Source organism: Mandrillus leucophaeus, unplaced genomic scaffold (genome assembly GCF_000951045.1).
Source record: "Mandrillus leucophaeus isolate KB7577 unplaced genomic scaffold, Mleu.le_1.0 Scaffold344, whole genome shotgun sequence".
In the NCBI taxonomy this organism is placed as follows: Eukaryota; Metazoa; Chordata; class Mammalia; order Primates; family Cercopithecidae; genus Mandrillus; species Mandrillus leucophaeus.
The window spans coordinates 2329058-2352558 of NW_012103632.1; positions in this window are offsets into that span (position 1 = coordinate 2329058).

A 23501-nucleotide genomic window follows, 5' to 3' on the forward strand; every position below is an offset into this window, starting at 1 on the left:
CTCTAAAGCAGATATTAAGAATAATAGGACGTTTATCATTAGGAAGTTGAATTTAAATGAAAGAGACAAATAATTAAAATATTAAGTGGTAAAGATGATAACAGAGGTAAGTGTAAAAGGAGTTTTGAGGAGATAATGACAGTTACTACATAAAGGCAAAGATCTAAAAGTTAAAACAAAATCAGGAATTTATGAAAATTGTTCTTCAGTTAAGGCATTTTCAAAAACTTTTCTGCAAGCATAACCAGGGAAATATAGTACTAGAAATATATTCAGCAAAAATTAAAAATTCCTAAAATAACCTGCTTGCACTTTAATCAGATGAAACACAGAAATGAAGTGGCAAAATATGCCAGCACACCTGGTCATTACCCCCTGTGGCTTAGACACTTTCCAAAAGGTTGGCATTGATGTGTCAAAGTAAGTAGCAGGTGGTCTCAAAGTCTCAGTTCCCTCTGGTGATGGATGTCAGTTGTTTCCTAATTTCTCCAAAGAAGGTGCCCTAAGCAAATTAGCAAGCAAAACCCATAAACCTGTTTTGACCACATTTATGCAAAAGAAAGGCAAGAGAGCACTTTCACTTATCATAGAAAGACCTATCAACCCATTAAAAACTGCTTCAGCTTCTCACTGGCAGGTCAAGGCACAACATTTGAGAACTCTAAAACTTTTACTTTGTGTTAGAACAAACTGGGCTTTGGATTCTCTTCTATTCAAAACCTGATTAAACTTCTATTACATATAATGTTCATTTGTTTATATTTGAGGCACATTTATTTTGTTTATTTTATTTTTATTTAACAGTTATTTAGACCTTGCAATGTATCAATTATTGTTCCAGGTGCTTTGCAAATATTAACTTACTTAATCCACCTAACAACATCATGGCTACTATTTCCATTTTACAGATCAGGAAACTGGAATAGAGAGGTTAACTAGGTAGCCAAGGCCACACATTTACTAAGTGATAGAGCTAGGATTTGAAAGCAGGCTTGCTGACTCTAGTGGAACTTCAGCATATGGTTGTAGTGTTACTTTACCCAGAAGGATTTTCTCAATTTCATTGCTCTCTTAGCAACTGGGCAACTTGTCATTACATATGTTTATCACAAGATCAGCTAAATATAGACTTCTGATGGTTATACAAACTGACTGTTCTCCTTTGACGCGAACCTAATAATCATGTGTCTGGACTTAATGTTAAATAAAGGCATCCTGATGAAGTAGTTCAGAACCTTTCAACCATGCCAGGTTTTAACTCAAAAATTTAAACTAGAATAAATGACAGTCAAGTTAGTGTGGAACTTGACATTCTAGTAATGACAAGTTCAATTTCCAGATATGAAATATAGAATAGCTTTAATAATAAAATGTTCTTGTCTTAGTTAATTTGACATACATTAAATAATCATGTTTCCCAAACTCTCCTATAAATATCATAAAAGTTTCTCAATAGAATTTCAAAATAATTCCTCCTCATACTTGGAATTCTTATATTCTAATATCATGACACAGTCATGGTTATTTTCACTGCTGCTACATGTACTTTTAGCTATTGACACTTCTGCTGTTTAATTTTCTTTAACTGTATTTCTTTACTTCAAGTGGTCTTCATCAAGCCAATTCTGATAATGCTACTCCATATTATCTGAAGTGTTGATGGCAGCTTAATATTAGAGGATGCTTATAAAATCCCCATAGCCAATGTCACTGTCAACTAATTTAAATCTATGTATTTCTTCATCTCTTTTATATAAATTCAATATCCTTTAGAAATGAAAAGTGAGTCTACTTTCCCCATAGTTAAAGGACAGGACTAAAGAACAAATATTATCAGTCAAAAAGCCCTGATCTGCAATTTCCTAAACTTGAAAATACCATGAAATATTTTATTTTGCTTTTAAAGAAAATTATCTATCACCTAAGGTACTTTAATTATTTGTTGTTCTAAAAATAGGTGAAATCAATGTATATAGTTCTTATTTTTGTTTAATATCTCCTGACATTCACTATCAAGGAAGTACATATATAAATCGAATACTTTCTTCTTGAAAATTACCTCTTTGGAGGCTACAGTCAATGCTGATTATTATCTCAAAATGAAGTAAAAACATACTTTTATGTATTAAGCTAGCAAAAAATATAACTACAAATAATATACATTTTGTTAATTTCAGCATCAAAAAACTACTTTTCATGATTTTTTTTAAGAATACAACTGATCTTAAAAGGTAAGAAAATGTATAAACTTTATGGTTATCAACATGTAACAACTTAAATTATTGCTCCTCCTTTTGTTAATTTTTCATTATATATTATGATTATAAAGAAGCCTTCAAGAAAATTTTTTAGCCAGCAGTTTCCTATGCACTCACTGATGTAAAGACCAGAAAGTCGTTTGGTAGTTATTTTATTGTATTCTGGGAATTTGGGTAGTTATTATCCGTATGAGAGATGAAACTCAGGTAAATGGTAAAAGGTAATACTCTTCCCATTGAAATAAATTTCTATCATGGAAATTTCTATTTCCATGATAGAAATTCAACTCACATAATCATGTAAGTCTTTCCACAATAGCCAAAAGTCTCAGGGCAATACTAAATTTTAGAAAACAGAGGAGAGAACATTAGTACTATGCCCTATATATATTTAATGGTCGGTATATATTTATGGTATTGGACTGATTTCAAAACATGAGTCAATTAAGATGTAATTATACCAACTATTCTTGAAAAGTTTCTTTCTTAAAACTACCAAAACTATGGCAAGGCAAATTAAGCATCATAGAGTTATGGAGATGAAAACAAGGGTAAGTAAATTAATATTTTTTGGTTTAATTATATAACCACAGTCTGGTAACTTTAGTGGGGATTATTCCAAGATAATTAATACCCTTAATACCCTTAACATACATTTTTTAGTTACTTTGGAACCCAAGCTAGTGTTACAGTGTGGGTATTTGTATACTTAGAACTTGACCATATGAAGAAAAGTCACAAATTAATTTTACAGATACTTATGAGTATTTCTTCTCTACCATAGAAGGCAACAGTGTAATTTTCTGAGCAAAGAACAAAATTAGGAAAATTAAGTTCTCTAAGAATTCTTCCATTGTTATGAACGTAACTATAAAAGCCCAGTATTTATGCTGAATTGAATCTTAAATTTCAATTTTTAGATTCCAAATATAATTAAATAATATTGAATTTGAAATTTAATTTTCACTTTCCCTTTCTTGTCTCTCTCATAGACACACACACAGATATATAAATACATATAAATTATTCTCAAACATATTCATAAATCCTCACACATTCACAAGATGTAATTTTCAGATATTTGAAGCACAGAATTGCAATCAATTGGTATTTTGTAACATGTACTCAAGATTTAAAATATTACTAATTAGTTGACAAATTATAAAACAATATTATGAGTGTTTTCACACCTGTTATTTACCCTACACTGAGTTTGCTCAAAGATAATGCAGACTATCTGATTTTAGTTTAATGTCCCATAATAAATGTACTATAAGCAGAGCCTTTGATGTTTTAAATTTACAATTACTAATTATGAATTTTAAAGATTAGAAGAAATGAATTAGATTAATGGCTGACTCTAAATTTAGAATATAAACAACATTTTATTAATTTTTAGGTTTTTACTTCATTAAATCAATCTTTCTGAATGAACTTTAAATATTTAATAAGTAGGTAACGCTTTTAAACCCTAGCAGTAAAAAATAAAGTCATCATGGAGGTGACTATTAACTGATGGAATAAATATAGATGACTAAAATTATCTGTTCCTTGTAAATTGTGACATATCTTTATCACATAATTGTTCTAAGTACTTACACCAGTCTGTTACTTCATGTGATCAATAAATATTGCTAAACTTTGTACATATGACCAAGATTTATTTATGGTTATTTACCAAATATATATAGGTTTTCAGAAGTTGTGGGAGCAGCAATGAAATGTTAGATTTAAATTAATATGATAAACAATAATATTTTAGTAAAAAGCAGTAAATGAGAAGTTTTAATATTATAAAAAGGAACAAGATAATTAGAATCATTCAAGAAGAATTGTTCCCTGCACGTTTAAAAGCTTTTATAACTTAGGTTGGTCAATAATACATCAGTAGAAGTGGAGAGTGTTCTTTTCAAACATAATGTCTAGAGCCAGTGTGAAAATCTCCCATTCTGTCTTTCCCTTGCTTTGATGGTTGTGGAAGCATGGTATCAAGGAAGAATTTCCTTCAGTCTGGGTTTTTATTGACTATAATGAGCAGAGTATCTTACTTTGCCACAATAGTTAAGCAGCACAAGTGAGAAATAAAATGATGCTGCTTATGCTACTGAGACACTGGGGTTGTTTGTGGTTTCAGCATAGTCTAGTTTTTCCTGACTAATATTGCTCAATGAGGTGCATTCCCATAACCTGAACTTAAAATATGTGGCTTTGGCTTAGGAATGAGTACAAACTATAGAGAAACAGATACTGGAGCTTTGAAAGAGTGTTATCTACATTACAGAATGACTCATTTTGGTGAAATATTATCAGTGATAATTTTGAAGACAGGTCATACACCTAAAGATCATGTACCCTAGATACAAAGTTTGAAAGACTTCTGTCTGTGTTTGATAAAGAATTATAAAAAGAAAAGGAAAAATGAGCTGATCTCAGCAAAAGCTGAAGGTTAAATATGGTCCACAAATTCAAGAACATGCAGTATAGGACAAAGCAGCTGTTTATCACCATCAACTTGTAAAAAATAAAGTGAGAAGCCTTTAATAGATAAGTGCCTGACAAAAATGTTAAAATCAAGGGTATGATGTTTATGGCTATTTTTTAAATACCTGAATCCATTAAGATACCCAGTGGTAGGGTTCATCTAAGAGTGTAAAATCCACTAAGACCTTTAAGTTTAACAAAACATTCCAGGGAAAAGACTGAATATGTGGCTACTCTATTAAGATCTGTGAAAGAACATAAAATTATGCTGAGGCAAAAACGTATGATGAGACAGAGGGTCAGAGAAACAAAGGAATATAGTAAATCTAGGATAAATATTCAAAAAAACTTCATTTATCTATTAATACATGGTATGAATTGAATTCAAATTGATAAGATTATTGACTTACAGAATGCTGATTTTATAAACTTCCTTTGTCTTGATAATAAATGAATTCATAACGGACACGTTATCACAGATATTTGGGTAACTGGGAGAAATATTGATAGTTCTACACATGATCACAGATCAAATAAAGACCAATGAGATTTATATAGAAATGTAAAGAATATTCAAGTACAGAAATTAAACAAGAAATATTCTTAAAGAAGAATGTTAAAGTGTTCCAAATAACTTAATGTTCTATCACTTAACATTGCTCTGATAAATGAAGGTACTACTCATAATATTCTTTGACCAGGAAGCTTCTAATTATCTTCAGGATGAACTTTTCTTTACCATAAGCATGTTGCCTATTGTAACATATTTTTTTTTTCTACAGTGTAACTCCCTTGGAAGGAGAATAAGATGAATATGAGCAACGTAGAGTTACATAGTTCTGATGAGAAGAGCAGCTACAGATAAAATATCAACCTGATTTTCTACTCTTTAATATATATACCAATCTAGCACAAAATCTAATTCAGGATTTGATTATAATATTTATACTCTACACTCTGATATTGAGAACTTGAAATATCATCTTTCAATCTCTACCTAAATTTAATTGTAATCCAATAGCTGTCCATTCCTTCAAAGCAATAGAGAAATTTTTGCAAAGGTCTCCAGGATTGAGATTCTATGTCAGGAGTCCTGATTGTATTGACAATATAAAAGAGTAATGCAAAGTCCATTGCATTGTGAAGCGAATCTTTTAAAAATACACTAATAATTCTGATTTTATATACTATATGTATGTGTGTGTATGTATTGTTTTATATGACATATGCATGTATGTGCATGCATATGCATGTATATGTGCATATATGTATAATCATAAGCATATACATTTTGTTCTGAAGCAACTAGAATATTTTTCCTGGATTGTAGTCTATCAGTTTAGCATTGTCTAAGTGATCACTTCACTTGAGTGTTAGATGCCAATACAATTATATTAATAGGTTAAACATGTCATAAATTCTGCCAAGACCTCTAATTACAAAAGGAATTACCTCAAAAAGAAATAAGAGATATTTCTTTTGTTCATTTCCTTGTATTTCAAGCAATTAAGAACAATGGAAAACTACTAAGGTGTTCAAAACCTTTTAAGAGCACAAAGCAATTTTTAAGACAAGGTAATTTTTAAATATTTTAAACTGAAGCAAAAAACTTGTAAGGAGAGAAAAAAGATGAAGGGAATTTTATCAAAGTCTCTAGCAAGAAATAAACAATCTGTTAGGGGTACCATTTATTTTAAATTACACTTAAAATATTTGGGCACAAAATTAGATAAGGCTTTCTTGTTACTTACTCTTCTGTCTTTTTAGCCCTAATCTCTTGCTATCTAGGACAATTAAGCTGGCAGAAAGAACGTCTGCTTCATGTCTGAGACACTTTAAATTGTGAGGACCATGACGGATCTACAGAAATTACAAGTATAGGAATGGAAATAGTGAACACTAGAGTTTGAAATTTCATATAATCGAATGTTTATTAAATGAATATACCCAAAATAAATCCATTAGTGATTATAGACTCTAAAACTGCAATTTAGATCTAGTTGTATTTTTGCCTGTAACTTAGCATTTTATATTTAGAAACAAATGAGAATTGAACTACCTATTTATTTGGAATCATAACAAAATGTGACATGTATGTCATCTTTCTTTCAAAAGCAAGGCAGATATCATTTATTGATCATGTTGCTTCAAGGTTGACTGCAGCCTTAGAATTTATTCCTGCTCAATGCTTTTTAAAAATGGCCACAAGTTGAACGACTAAGAAAGAAAATGAAACCTAATATTATCCATTCCTTGTTTTTACATTTAAGTAAAGGATATACAGCAGTATTGCATGCTCATGGTCACACTACCAATTCGCCAGAAAGTTGAATCCAGAATGAAGCTAAGTTTGATGCTATCTAAATGTTTAGGGTGAACCACAAATTCTTTGTTGTACATAAAAACCCCTGTGATTAGATATTTGGCACTTTTATTGGGACAATGGAAACATTAAAACAAAGGATAAAATATTCTGATATATCAAAATATTGATACCAGCATTAAGTTTAGTTTCTCTCTTCTCCCTCCCTCAATCTCCTTCTCTCATTCTGAAAACTTATGTGTGTTTGTGTGGGTGTGTGAGAGAGACAGAGACTGAGAGAGAGAGAGAGACTGAGAGAGAGAGAGAGAGAGACTGAGAGAGAGACAATGTAATTCAAGTAATTCTTCATGTTGTGTTATATAAAACTTTTCCAACATTAAAGATAATTTTAATAATTACTATGTTACATCTTACTGAAGTGAGATTTTATAAAATATTTTAAAAACATATAAAGAAGCAAATTAACAACTAGAAGCATTCTATAGAAATGTTGCATACTTTTGCAATTACCTAACAATGTATTGGCTTTTATCAGGAAAGTTACTCAAAATAATTAAATAAATGCACAGGTCAATGAGAGACTTTGTTTTATACTGAGACCAACCTTCTTTAGCATTTACATTGTGTATTACTTCATATGGTAAGTTTGTTGGGGATGGACCATAACAGAAGCTAGGAGAAAGGCCTCATTCTAGAGCTGACTGTATTATTTGATGTGGTTTATGGCTTTTGGTATATCTGAAAATTTGTTTTCCCTCTGTAAAATGAACATAATGGCTTTACTAATACTTAACGATATTTTCAAACCTACATTTCATAAATTGTGAATTTACAGTGTGTCTAAAATCTAACTGCATTTATTATAATATTCACTATAGACAGCAATATTTTAAGTGAAGTAAATAATTTGGAATATTACATGTCATCTATTGTGTTCTAACGTATAATCTATAAATCATTTATCATCTTTTTATATCTGAATACTTTATCCTATTAAATTATGAAATATTTTGATATATCTATCAAAGTGAGAGCTTAAAATACAAAGAGAAGATCCATTTTAGTGAAATAAGTTTCATTAAATATCAGCAGGGAATCAAGTGTTAAATGTGGCTAAAGCATTTCTCCATCCCTGACATGACACAATTCGGATTATGCATTGTGAGAGAAAGTGTCTATGAGACATGTTCACCACAGTGGAACAGGAAAGTCTGCCTGAGGACAGTGGAGTGGAAAATAAAGGGCATAGGAGTGTGATAGACCAGACAAAATGACAAAGTCTTTGGTGGATTATTAGTCATTGAAAAAAAAAAGTGAGAAGTGAATTTTAATTATTTACTCCAAAAGTAACCAGTATGAAATAATTTCATGATACTAGCATTTTAATATCATAAAGAGCTTTTAGTAAAGTTGTATATACTAGCAAACATTAGCTATATCTTCAACATACATTGTAAAATACTGGAAAAAATATCCTCTGGTAACCTCTTAGTGCAAATCGCACCACCAAATAAACTGGCAAATATGTCAATTATCTGAATTCATTATTTTTCACATAATAGTTTTAATTTTCTCCTGTAAATCATACCTTTTTTGATTCATTTGCTTGACGCCCGCATGTGAACTTATATTTATGAATGCTTCAAGTTTGAAAACTAGGATTCTTCTGAATTTCTGAAGTGTGCTTGCTTTTTCCTGTAATCTGAACATAGATACTGTTTGAAAATTAATGGTAGATACAAATTAACAGAGAGTTCTAATATTAAGGAAAATTTTGAAGACCTACAATAAAATTAAAGCAACACACAAACCCAAACAATGAACAAAAAACTTTACAAAAGGCAGTCTTGCCTTAAAAAGAGAGGATCTTTTCCCCCACTGAAATTGTACTTTTGGGCTTAGAAGTGACTTCTGAGAAGGCTTAACCATGAGGCAGGAGGGTCACATTTTCTATCATCATGAGTTTTGTAATAACCAAATGAATTAGAAAATCTAGGTTTATGGATTCAAGAGAAATAATAGTATCATTGAAAATATTGATTCTCTTCTCACTGAATAACTTTGGATATTTGCTGTTAAAGGAGTGATGACTTTTGATTCATTATTTATCACCTGGATGAATTCAGTATTCCCCTTCACATATTCTATCTTATGAGTAGTAACTCCAGTTACCCTGGTCAAAAATACATATCTGGAATCAAATTAACCACATTTCAGATCGTGCACACCATCTTCATGTTAAGCATCATTATTTCTAAGATTTGGGGACTCAAGAAGAATTAATTATTATTTGGCTTTTCAACATGACTGTATTGTGCAATAAAAATATAGATGATAGAATAATCACAGCAGTGTTGTAGCTAAAAAATAGATATCATAGGCATAAAATCAGAAAGTAAACAAATAATATTTTAAGAATGTTTTATAAAGATAAACAACAGTTGCACAAGAAAAAAAAAGTAGTCCGACTAATAGGATAAACCTAATATTTTGTAACCCACAGGAATTTTTATGTACCTCAACCTAATATCTCATGCAAAAGAAAGTACAACATACCACTTTATTTTAAAAGTACTCTTAGTGATATTGAAAACTTAAGAGTGTAGAAATAACAATCTAAATCACTGCCAAACATTTGTTATACCAAAATGTATCACTCATTTACTAGTTTTCCACCCTACATTTTTCAAACAATAATCATAATAACTGAGTACTGTTATAAATAGCTCTTGAGTAGAATTTCTATTATACTCTTTTAAAATTAGGGAATATATACTGTTTAAACTGAGAAGGTGTCAGTTCTCTTAAAATTAATGCACAAATATTCATATTACAAGGTTGGATGACTTTGATCTCTTTATCTTTATAAGATTTTATCTATCAAAGTTGTCTGAGACACCACTATTAAGTTGAGAAGTAATAAAAAATAACCAAAACCTCCAACATATTACACCAATCAAAATAGGTCCTGAACATACAGTTTATTACCCCTAACTTACAATGTTTTAAAATTGCAATTATATTAATTCATTTTCTTCTTGAATGTTTAACAGATATATTTGTTATCAATAGTGTGTAATTAATATCATGATGCAGAAAAAAGGTATTAGATATTTTAACTATAATTATGTTGCAGTAAGTCGGTATTAAATAGTCTTTTAAAAAAAGCTACAATAACATAAGTCACATGCTGTTCACTGTGTTTTTTTGTGTTAATGTGTTTGTTTTCCATAGAAGTGATTTGGTAATTATAATTTTGTAATATTTGGCACTGTCTAATGAATGCAGAAATTGATTAAAGGAAATAAACCTTATTTCTCTTTTTGGTCCCCTACCACATAACATTACATGTAGCATTGTACAGCCCCCTGCTGAGTTTTAAAATATTCACATGAAGGAAAAAGAAAGAAGCAGAAACAGAAGAAGCAGAGACAGGTAGAAGCAGGAGGAGAGGAAGAAGGAGAAGGAGAAGAAGAAGAGGGAGGAGGAAGAGGAGGGGGGAGGAGGGAGAAAAGAGGAGGGAAGGAGGAGAGGCAGGGGAAGGGTGAGGAGGAGGAGCAGGAGGAGGAAGGATTTTAGGCTACTGAGTTACTGAATGTTAGTTTCTACTGAAATTAATTATCTCTTACTGGTTTACAAAAATGTTAAATCTATACTGAATGAGTATAAAGATTTAGTGGTATTTGTGAAAAAACATTTATTCATATTAGTTTTTCTTTAAATTTGAATTTTGAGATCATTTTTCTCATTAGGTTGTGATCATTTTATGATTTATCAAATAATAAAAATTCCGCTTTTTGTTTACATGCATAATTTGCAACTGAATCAACTTCAGGTTAGATAAGTTGATAAATAATTTATTGGAACTTTCTTTTTCTTCATTTGTAAAGGCTTTGTCATTATTAAGTCTGACTTGGACTCTTCAAACCTTAATGATTCACCCCAAATCAGTTTTGTTAGTGTTGTATATTTTAATGTATGCCACCTAATAATTTATCTACATGCTTTCTTACTCCCTTTCCTTCATCACAAAAGAAAGCACTTTTCATATCAAACCACATTTTGTAGATAGTTCATTTTTGCATGTAGAGCATGTAAGAGTGTCATCAGTACATCGCATAGACCTTCAATAAATTCTTATTTAATTTCCTTGAGGTTACATGGTTTGGGGCCCAAAATTTAGTCATGTGGAAAACATAAATATTATAAATTTAAAAAACAGCAGTGACACAAATAAGCTTAAGTGACTCACGGACTAAATATAATCACGTGAGAAATAAATTCCAACTGCAATAACTATATACATAATTTAAAACTAAAACATGGTCCATATCTGCTCTTTGCTAATCATGTTGATAATGTTTGTTTATATCACAAATGTACATTACATAGCGTTACTGAAAACCTGCTTATTCTGTTTTTGTTCTCAAAGAAAATGAAATACTAGCCTGTGGTGGGCTATTGTATGCAATGAATTTGGCCAGTACAAATGTTAATGGTCATTAAAATAGTCTACAGTTCAGTACGCAAAGCTGCTCCTACTCAATCTAGAAATAAGAGAAACATGTAGTGAAAATCATCAAGGAACTGTAAATCTGAGCATCAATGTAAGTTTTTTAGTTACTGAGTTTGAAACTATTTCCCCAACCTCATTGTGGTACTGTCCTCTTGTGTGTCAGGATGATTACATATGAGCACAAAATGGCAAATGCTAAATTCAAGTGGAGAATACAGCGAGGCCCAGGGCAATCAGTCAATCAGGGAGATTAACTAAGGCATTTCCTCTTATTCTACTGTCTGTTCAAATCTTCCTCTTTACATATTTCACATATCAATTTTGGACTATTCTTCGAAAAGATTTTGGGTATTCTCTACATTTCTAATATTTTTATTTTTTGTGAGTACATAATAGGTATACATATATATAGGTTACATGAGATATTTTGATATAGGCATGTAATGTGTAACAAACACATCAAGGTAAATGGGGTATCCATCACCTTAAGCATTTGTCTTTTGTGTTACTGACAATTAAATTATACTCATAGTTATTGTTAAATATACAATTATATATATTTTTTACTATTGTCACCCTGTTATACTAGCAAATACCAGGTCTTATTCATTCTTTCTAACTATTTTTTGTACCATTAACCATCCACCCTACACCCCACTACGCTTCCCAGCCTCTGGTAACCGTCCTTCTGCTATCTTGAAGAATTCAATCATTTTAATTTTTAGCTCCCTCAAATAAATGAGAACATGTGAAGTCTGTTTTTTCTGTGCCTGGCTTGTTTCACTTAACATGATGACCTCCAATTCCATCCATGTTGTTGCAAATGACTGAATCTCATTTCTTTTTATGACTGAGTAGTACTCCACTGTGTATATGTACCATATTTTCTTTACCCATTCATGTATTGAAGGACACTTAGGTTGCTTCCAAACCTTGGCCATTGTGAACAGTGCCACAACAAATATGAGAGTGAAGATATCTTCCCAATATTCTGGTTTTCTTTCTTTTAGATATACACCCAGCAGTGGGATGGCTGGATCATATGATGCCTCTATTTTTAGATTTTAGAAGAATTCTTCCCCAACTGTTTCCCAACTCCAAACTGTTCTTCATAGTGATTGCACTAATTTACATTTGCACCACCAGAGTACGAAGATTCCCTTTTTCCACATCCTCACCAGCATTTGTTATTTCCCAAGTTTCAGGTCAAAGCCATTTTAACAGGGGTGAGATGATATCTCATTGTAGTTTTGATTTGCATTTCTCTGATTATTAGCGATGCTGGGCACCTTTTCATATAACTGTTCGCCATTTGTGTGTCTTCCTTTGAGAAATGTCAATTCAAATCTTTTGTCCATTTTTAATTGGATTATTAGACTATTTCCTATAGAGTTGCTTGAGCTCCTTATATGTTCTGGTTATTAATTCCTTGTCAGATGAGTAATTTGTAAATATTTTCTCCCATTCTGTGGGTTGTCTCTTCACTTTGCTGATAGTTTCCTTTTTGGCACAGAAAAATTTTTAACTTAATATGATCCCATTTGACTCCAGGAATCTTTGCACACACAAATGTCATGGAGAGTTTCTGCAATGTTTTTTGTTAGTAGTTTCATAGTTTGGAGTCTGAGATACAAGTTTTAATCCATTTTGATTGATTTTTGTATTTAGAAAGAAATAGGGATCTATTTTATTAAACAGTCCCTCCATGGGTTGACATCAGCTGAGTTTAGCCTGGGTTTGCTTTCTGTTGTGACTGGAAAGCACTGAGTTCAATGTAATGTCTCACAATTGCTGCACTCTCCTTCCCCACGCACACAGATGCTCTTTCTCCATCATGCAGCCGCTGCCATGGGATTGGGCAGAGGTGATGCTGTCGACTCAAAAATGTCTTTCCTACCCTCTTCAGAGCTTCTTTTAGAGACATTAAATTAAAACCTGGTACTGTGAGTGCTTAGTTAATTTTTGATTCCTACGAAGGTGCATTTTTGTGTAGATAGTTGGTTAGTGTCCTTGTTGGGAGAATGATTGGTGGAGTCTTCCATTCAGGCATCTTGCTCCACCTCTCTCCCCATTGTTTTTATTTAAGTGGTTACCATCAGAACTCTAAATATTCTGTTTATACCCCTGAGTGATATTGACAATATTCAACAACTTGTACTTCATAGGTACTCAACAATTAGAAAGCCTGTGCTGCCATTGTGTTCTGGCTGAACATTATTCTAATGTTTATAAATATTATATGTAATATATAAATTATATTACATATATTATATATATATGCCTGTATATGTATGTGTGCATGTATATGTATATAAACTTGAAAAATACTGACTAAACAGATGTTGGCAAGGTGGTGAAATAGAGGATTTATACCATCAATCCCCTTGCAGATGTATCAATTTTGACAGTTACCCATGGATGAAAGTATCCTTGAGAGTGTCCAGCAGTCCAGCAGAAAAATTTCAGCACACTATTGGAGCAAAAAATCTGAGAATCAATGTTAAAGAAAAGTTTCACTGTACATGTCACCCTTCCCTCAAGGCATTACAACTTAGTGCTAAGACAGATTCCATACATTTACAATTTATCTAATAAGGGAAAGTGAGAAATTAGTGGGTAAGCACCCAGCTTCCCCAGTTATGTGAGATGTCCAAGAAGCCCACTTCATTCTTGCCACACCAATAATACTTGGGTAATTAGTGCAGTTAGCTGGTTTGGAGATGCTGGGAACAGGGAAGAGAGTCCATGGACCCTGTTAATAACCCCGTAGCCTACAAGAACCCTGTTCATACACTGCTTGAGACACTTCACCTAGGTATCTCCCGTAACTGGCCAATGGGCAGTCCATACACTTTATGTGCCTCACCAGCACCCAACCAGGCTTGCTCTCCCAGTATGCCCACACAAATAGAAAGTGTAAGCATCTCCTTCTACAGAGAACTGGTATAATTCTATGGGAATAAAAAAGTCAGAAACTGGAGAATTTCAGGGCACTGGCCTATTGAAAACAAATGGGAGGCTCTCAGCATAGGCTTTGACTGATGGAGGAAAGACATAATATCTTAAGTGTTCTCCCAGGAAAGGAAAAAAGGTATGGAGTAAAAAAATAAAAAAATAAAAAATAAAAAAAAATCACAGAAAACAAAAGAAAAGAAAAGGTCTGAGAGAGCTTCAAAATCCCTTGCCTAACTGGTGAAGGCATTTTCCGCTTAAAGTTAGAAAAGACAGGAGAAGATGATAATTGCTTCTTCAGAGTGAATATAGAAACACAAAACTTCAAGGAGCACACACGAAAAAACAAAACAAGGAAACATGACACCACCAAAGGAACACAAAAATACTTCAGTAAATGTAGGAACCTTTATACATTGCTTGTGGGATGTAAATTGGTATAGTTATTACAAAAAATAAATGAACGGTATGGAGTGTCCTCAAAAATGTTAAAAATAGAACTACCATATGATTCAGCAGTCTCACTTCCGGGTATATGTCCAGAAGTATTTTGTTAGAAAGAATATGTTTTCTCCATTGGATGTCTTGGCACTCTTTTCAAAAATTATTTGAACATATATGTATTTGAGGGTTGATTTGTGTGCTGTACATTCTATTCTGTTGGTGTATGTCTGTCTCTATACTAGTAATATACTAATATGTTTACTTTTGCTTTTTAGTATATTTTGAAATAAGGAAGTATGAGTTATCTAGTTCAGTATTTTTTTTTCAAAATTGTTTTAAGTATTAAAGGCCCCTTGAGATTCCATCTGAATTTTAGGATGTGTGTTTTTTCTATTTCTGCAAAATAATTCATTGAGATTTAGATAGGGAGTGGGTTGACCTATAGATTGTCCTGAGCAGAGTGGATATTTTAACAATATCATGTCTTCCAATCCATGAATGTGGAATATGTTACTATATATTACTACTATAAATATACGTTACTACTATATTTTTTTCCAATGTTTTTAGCAATGTTTCAGAGTTTACACGGTACAAATTCTTTACTTCCAAGATTAATTTCTAATTATTTTATTATTTTTATACTATTACATGTGGATTTGTTTTAACAATTTCTTTTCAGATTTTTTTTTATTATTTGTATATAGAAGTGCAACTAATTTTTGCATGTTGACTTTGTAGTCTAATATTTTGCTGAGTTTATTTATTAGTTCTAGCAGGAGTTTTTTCGTGGATTCCTTAGGGCTTTCTACATAAACAATTATGTTGTCTGCAAGCAGAAAAAATCTTACTTCTTGCTTTCCAATTTGAATTCCTTTAATTTCTTTTTCTTGCCTTATTGCTTTAGCTAGAACATTCAGTACAGGCATAACTCATTGATACAGTGGGTTTGGTTACAGACAACCACAATAAAGTAAATAACTCAATAAAGCAAGTCAAAAGTTTTTTTTTGTTTTGTTTTGTTTTTTTTTTTTTTTGATTCCTAGTGCATGTAAAAGTTATGTTTGCACTATACTGTACTCCTTTAGGTATGTAATATAATTATGTCTTAAAACACCAATATATAGACACCTTTATTAAGAAATACTTTATTGCTAAAAATTGGTAATGATCATCCAACCTTAAATGAGTTGTAATTTTCTTGCCTGTGGAGAGACTTACTGCTGACTGATGAAAACAGTGGTTCCTGAAGGTTGGGGAGGGTGTGAAATACTCTTTTAAAAAGACAAAAATGAAGTCTGCTATATTAATTGATACTTTCTTTAAATAAATATTTCTTTTTAACATGCTGTTTGATAGCATTTTACCCACACTAGAACTTCTTTCAAAATTGGAGACAATATTCTCAAACTCTCCTGCAGCTTTATCTACTATTTTATGTAATATTCTAAATCCTTTTGTTGACATTTCAACAATGTTCACAGTATCTTCACCAGGAGTAGATTCTATCTCAAAAAAAAAAAAAAAAAAAACTTTCTTTACTCATCTATAAGAAGCAACTCTTCATTTGTTAAAGTTAACATGACATTGTAGCTTCTTCTAATTCTGGTTCTCTTTTTATTCTGCCTGCACTTCTAATCCTTGTTCTCTTATTATTCCCACCACATCTTCAGTTACTTCCTCCTATGTAGTCTTGAATCCTTCAAAGTCATCCATAAGGTTTGGAATTAACTTCTTCCAAACTCTTGCTAGCGGTGATATTTTGAGGTCCTCTTATGAGTCATGAATGTTCTTAATGGCATCTAGAATGGTGAATTATTTTCAGAAAGGTCTTTTATTTCATTATTTACTTATTTATTTATTTATTTATTGAGATGGACTCTCATTCTGTCACTCAGGCTGGAGTGCAATGGTATGATCTCGGCTCACTGTAACCTCCACCTCCCGGGTTGAAGCGATTGTCCTGCCTCAGCCACCCCAGTAGCTAGGATTATGAGTGTGCACCATCATGCCCAGTGAGTTTTTGTATTTTTAGTAGAGATGGGTCTTCAACATGTCATGGCTGATCTCGAACTCTTGGCCTCAAGTGATTCGACCACCTTGGCGTCCAAAAGTGCTGGGGTTACAGGCGTGAGCCACCACCCCTGGCCACGGAAGGTTTTAAATAAAATTTGCCCAGATATATCACAGGAAACTTTATCTATGGGAGCTATCACCTTAGAAAATGCATATCTCAATAGTAAGACTTGAAAGTGAAAATTACCCCCTGATCCATGGGCTACAGAATACATTTGTGATAGCAGGCATAGAAAGAACATTAATCTTCTTATACATCTTCCAGAGCTCTTGGGTGACCAGGTGCATTGTCAATGAGCAGTAATCTTTTTTCTGAGCAGCAAGTTTCAACAGTGGGCTTAAAATATTCAATAAACCATGCTGTAAACATTTTTCAGATTTTGTTATTTTATCTATAGAGCACAGGCAAAGTCAATATAGTGTAAATCTTAAGGGCCGTAAGATTTGGGAATCGTACAAGAGCATTGGCTTCACTTAATGTCACCAGCTACATTAGCCTTGAACAAGAGAACCAGCCTGTCTTTTGAAGTTTTGAAGTCAGGCATTGACTTCTCTGTGGCTAAGAAGGCCTTAGATGTTATCTTCTTCCAGTAGAAAGCCGTTTCATCTGCATTGAAAATCTATTGTTTAGTGTAGCCACTTTTGTCAGCAATTTCAGCAAGATTTTCTGGATAGATTGCTGTCACTTCTATATTAGCATTTGCTGCTTCGCCTTGCACTTTTCTATTATGAAGATGACTACTTTCCTTAAACTTAATGAATCAAGCTCTGATAGTTTTAAACTTTTCTCCTGCAGGTCACTCACCTCCTATGAGCCTTCATTAAAATGAAGACAGGACCTTCCTCTAGATTAGGCTTTGGCTTAAAGAAATTTTGTGGCAAATTTCTATCCAGACCCCTAGATCTTTTCCCCCATTAACAATAAGGCTCTTTTGTTTCCTTTGTATTTGTGTGCTCAGTGCGGTGGCATATTTAATTTTCTTTAAAAACTTTTCCCTTGCAGTCCCAATTTGGCAACTATTTGGCAGATGAAGTTAAACGTTTTTGGTCTGTCTTAGTTTTTGACATGTCTTTCTCACGAACCTTAATCATTTCTAGCTTTTGATTTAAAAGTGAGAGAGATACTACGTTCTTTCACTTGAACACTTAGAGGTCATTGTAGGGTTATTAATTGGCCAAATTTTAATATTGCTGTGTCTAAGGTTATAGAAAAACCTGAAAAAGGGAGTCGATATGGGTGAAGAGCCAGTCTGTGGAGCAGTCAGGACACACATTTATTGACTAAGTTTGTCATCTTATATGGGTACAGTTTGTGGCACCTCAAAACAATAGCAACATCAGAGATCACAGATCACAAACTACATAACAGATGTAATAATAATGAAAAAGTACAAAACAGTGTGAGAATTAGCAAAATGTGGCAGACAGACACAAAGTAAATGCTGTTGGAAAAGTGGCACTGATAGACTTGCTCAAAGCATATTGCCACCAATCTTTACTTTTTAAAAACTGCAATATAGTGAAGCATAATAAAGAATACAATGAGGTATGCCTGCACTATATTAAACAGAAGTGGCAAAAGTGACATATTTGTCTTGTTCATGATCTTAGAAGAAAAGTTTTCAGTGTTTTATCATTAAGTATGATATTTGCACTGGATTTTTCATATATGATTTTATTATGTGGAGGTAGTTTCCTTTTATTCAAAGTTTATTGAGTGTTTTTATCATGAGAGGGTGTTGAATTTTGCCAAATGCTTTGTCTTCATCAGTTGAGATGATTTTATAAAAATTCTGTAATGTGGTATATTACATTGACCCAATTTTCATATGCTGGACAATCCTTGCAATTCAGATATAAATCCCATTTGCTCATGATGTAGAATCATTTTAATATCCTGCTGAATTCAGTTTGCAAGAATTTTGATGAGAATTTTTGCATTAATGTTCAAAAGCTATATTGACATATAGTGTTTGTTTTTTCTAGTGATGTTTTTGGCTGAATCTGGTACCAGGGTAATGCTGGCCTCATTGAATTATTTCAGAAATATTACCTCCTATTCAATTTTTTGCATAAGTTTGCAAATAATTGGTATTAGTTCTTTAAATGTTTGGTAGAATTCATCAGTGAAGTTGTCGAGTTTAGAGCTTTTCTTTTTAGAGAGATTTTTCTTCATTAAATTGGATCATTTTATTGTGTTTCTTCATTTTTTCTATTTTTTAAATATTGTCTTGATAAGTTTTGTATTTTTAGAAATTTGTACATTTTATCTTGGTTATCCAATTTATTTTGGGACAATTGTTTATAGTACTGTCTTAAAATATTTTTTTATTTCTAGCTAAAGACTAGACTAATTAAACTAAAATAGTCTAGCTATAATTTTCTCAATTTTATTAAACTTTCGAGGAACAAATTTGGTTTCAGTGATTCTCTCTATTGTTTTTCTATCTCTTCACTAATCTTTACTATTCTTTTCCTTCTGTTAGCTTTGGGTTTAGATTGTTCTTTTTTTTTGTTTGTTTGTTTTGTTTTGTTTTGTTTTTTCTAGCCCCTTAAGTTGTCCAATTAGGTTGTTGATTTAAGATTTTTCTAGTTTATTAAAATAAGCTTTTATAGCTATCAATTTCCCACTTAGCATGCATCCTATAATTTTGGTATGTTGTATTTTTATTTTCATTCCTTTTTATGTATTTTCTAAATTCCTTTTTATTTCTTTGATATACTAGTTGTTTAGGAGTGTATTTTTTCATTTCTATAAATTTGTATATTTTCCAGTTTCACTTCTGCTATTGATTTCTAACTTTATTCTGTTGTAGTCAGAAAAGATACTTTGTGTGATATCTTTCTTTTTAAATTTATTGAGACTTAATCTGTGATCAAATATATGTTCTATCATAGAAAATGTCCCATGTGCAGTTAAAATAAAGTGTATGTTGTTCTTTTGGAGTAGGGTGTTCTGTATATATTCATTAGAAATAGTTGGTTCAATGTGTTGTTTAAGTCCTCATTTCTTTAAGCATCTTCTGTCTGGGTATTTTATCCACTCTTGAGTGGAGACTTGGAGTCTCCAACTATCATTGTAAAACTCTCTTTTCCCTTTCATTCCATGATTTTTTTTTTTTTTTTTTTTGCCCATATATCTTGATGATCTGTCCTTAAGTATGTAAACTTCTATAAATGTTTTATCTTCTTCCTGTATTGAACCCTGTTAATGTCCTTCTTTTTCTCTTGTAAACTTTTTTGATATAAAGTCCATTTTGTCTGTTTTTAATATAGCCATTTCTGATTTCTTTTGGTTACTATTTGCATGCAATAATCTTTTTCTATCTTTTCACATTCAATCGGTTTGTTTCTTTGGATTTAAAGTAGTTTCTTTTTTTTTTTTTTTTCTTTTTTTCTTTTTAAGTGAGTTTCTTAGACACAGTATATCTCTCTTCTTATCCATGGTGCCAATCTCTGTCTTTTAATTGGAGGGTTAAATTGATTTTCATGGGAGTAATTACAGATAAGGAGGGACTTCTGTTATTTCACTACTTGTTTTTATAGGCTTTACTCCTTTTTTGCTTCTCATTCCCTGCATTATTTTCTTCTTTTACGTTTAGCTGACTTTTTTGAATTGAAATGTTTAATATTTTCCTCCTTTTTATTTGTGCATGTACTACAGCTATATATTTATGGTTACTATGGGAATTACATTTGACATTCTAAAGTTATAACACTCTAATTTGAATTTATACAGCTTAACCACAATAATATAAAACTCTACTTCTTTACTGTTTCATTGCCAACACATTCAGTTGTTTGGTATTCTTATGAAATACACTTTGGTTTATGTGTATTGATATAGCATGTACAAAGTTTTCTGATATCTCATCCTCCTTCCTCAACTACCATCAGCAATACTGATATAAGAATTTCTGCTTTAGTGCATCTGTCTTTACTCAGGGAGCCTTAGACCAACTTAACTTAGTGCAGTCTTCTTTGAGGGCTCATTCTACAGGTTCAGATTGGAGGTAAATACCTCATGTATACATGTAATATGGGTTAAAAGGGGGGGGTATGCAAACCTGAACTATAGTTTTGCCAAGAATATTTTAATCTACCATCTAAATTTTAGGTATTTTCCTCCTTTCTGCTTATGAAACCTGAGGATTTCCAGAATTTCTGCATTGTTTTCTACTACAAGACATCTTTTTGCTTATAAAGTGAGATGTGATCCCTTCTATTCTAATTCTCCAGTATTATGCTGATATATCTCACTTTTGCCTCAATGTTTTTCTGAATGTATGTCTCCTTGAATATAGTTAATGTGACTTAAATAGTTTTGAGAAGGGAGAATAATCATTTATGTGATCTCATTCTTAAGTTAGTTACTGACTCATTTTGGTTAATTAGGAAATAATGTTATTCTGAAATTGCTCTGGAAACACAAATTGGTTACATTACATGGCAGTCTAGATTCAACTCATCTTATGGTTCAATAATGTTCTTAAATAATATGATTGACATTTTCCCCTAAAATGGACAGAGTGTTATTCATAACACTAATATTACTCATTCACACAGACAAATCATTTATATTTACTTTAATGATATTTATTGTCTTGTGGTTATTTCATAATGGAGAAAGTTGATTTAGGTTGGAAAGCTTAGAAAATAAATTGAAACTGAGATGATTAACACGCAAATATATTCAAAATACGCACTGTAATTTCTAATTTTAGGAATATTTAAACTACAAAGGAACATAGTAAATGGGATCACCAAGGAAGCGATGGCAAAGAGACAAAAGTAGAAGAAAAAGTATCAAACATTGTTAAATCCCAATAATCATGGACTATGTATTAGAAACTGTAAGTGTAGTTAGAAAATAGGAATAAAAATAAGGTCAGGAATGTTCATTGTTACTTATTTTTTTTGTGTGCCACACAGGTAAAATTGCTTTGAAACAGGTAATTCAATTCTAAATTTATGTTGTAAATCAATTTTTGAAGTACAGTAAATTTATGAAACAAAATCTAGTAAATTTGGTAATAACATAAAATTATAAATCAATATTATTAGAAAATTTATATATATGTATATGTATGACATGTATATATTCTCCTACTACATACTGAGTTCAGTACAAATAACAGATCATGGAAAAAGAAATATATAGATAATTGTACCCGTGTTCTGCCACTACTAGCTGTGGCACCTTTGGCAAGTAAATGTGTTACTAGTGTAATGCCTATGTGACATAGTTATTAATAAATTTTTATCCCATTGCGGCTCTCCTCATCTTTAAGAAACAAGATGCTTGCAGTAAAATGTTTCCATTATAATCAGACCACCTGAGGCTGGTTAGAACCAAGATAGCCAACCAAAGGATTTCAAGAAGCCCCCAGACTTCATTCTAATCTCATATCCATGCTAAAGAACACTCCCACCAGTACCATGAAAATGACAATTGCCATGACTATGAGTGGAAAAGCTATAAAAGGACAAAAAGGAAAGAGGTACTCTAGTTGTGAGAAGTTTACCACGCATTTCTGGAAAATACATGAATATTCCTCCCCTGACATTTAATGTACAGCCGTTCATTAGAAAAATTGCGTGTCTTAACCTGTTCACCCATCACTAGTCGAGAAGTTGATTTGTGAGCCATGCTACTGTGTCTCCATTCTCTGGCCACTGAATAAAGCTTTCTCTGCTTGGTGCTCCCTTTTGGTTTCATGTATTAGCGCTGTGGCACCCAACAGAAGAACAGCCCATCCTTTGGGCCTACAAAGTTTGTCAGTAGCAAATTCACTAAAATAAGGCTCAGTTTCCTAATATCTAAAATAGAGAACACAACTATACCTACTCCTAAGGGATGTTTCTAATTAAATTCAAAAATGCAAATAAAACATTTAACATAAACCTACACATTATGAATCTTCAATGAATGTTATTTTTTTTTACTCTTCATAATACTGACAACTTGTGACGTTTCATTTTTTGACTGATTGTTACTATTTTTATACTATTGTATAGATAAATAAGATGACATTTAATGTAAGTTTTATATCCAACATAACATGTAGTTATGAACAACATAATACATAGTTAGATTTGCATATATCATAGCAAATCTAAAAAACAAATTGTATTTGATTCCAAAGTTTAGCCAATGAGCCATAAAGATAATATTTTATTGATAGTATCTAAAGTATTCCATCTATATTATCTTGGAACACTGGTCATGAGTACATGAAAGGAGTATTAATTAAACACACAGTTAACAAGCTATTGTTGTAAAAGAGGCGTTTATCTGAGTTCGGTGAGATAAGCAAGCAATTTTAATAACAAAGGATTTTTCCTTAACCTACATTCTAAAAGAATATCAATATCACAAAGTATACTATAGGTAGTTTCCTATTTTTGGTGGGAAAGGTTATTTGTGTCAATATTCCTGCTGAATATACTA